Here is a 418-nt window from a genome sequence, read left to right as displayed (position 1 = left end):
TATTTCTGATAAAATTTAAATACAAAAAATTTCTAATTTTCATAAAGGGAAACAATTTTATTTTTCTGTCTATTTTTTTCATAAATCAAATAAAACTAGTTGACGTGGTTGTAATAAATAGGTCATTTTTCTTGTTCTCTAAGTAAATTATTCTTTATTCTAGATCAGCTACTCTTTTCTCCAATTATTTTATCTCAAAATATTCTTTAACATCTAAGATCTAATTATTACCCAATATTTTTGTTGGTTACTATACGCCTAATTTTTTCAACGTGATTAGTAACCTACATAGAAAATTTACAATGTAATTGTTTCACCTAAATCAATTCGGACAGAATGAAAATATGTTGATAAAATGTACTTTTAACTTCATCCATATACAAAAAAATTACAAACTTACCTTAAAGAATGGACATCC

Source organism: Arachis ipaensis, chromosome B01, assembly GCF_000816755.2.
Source record: "Arachis ipaensis cultivar K30076 chromosome B01, Araip1.1, whole genome shotgun sequence".
Lineage (NCBI taxonomy): Eukaryota > Viridiplantae > Streptophyta > Magnoliopsida > Fabales > Fabaceae > Arachis > Arachis ipaensis.
This window is presented reverse-complemented; position numbering follows the sequence as displayed.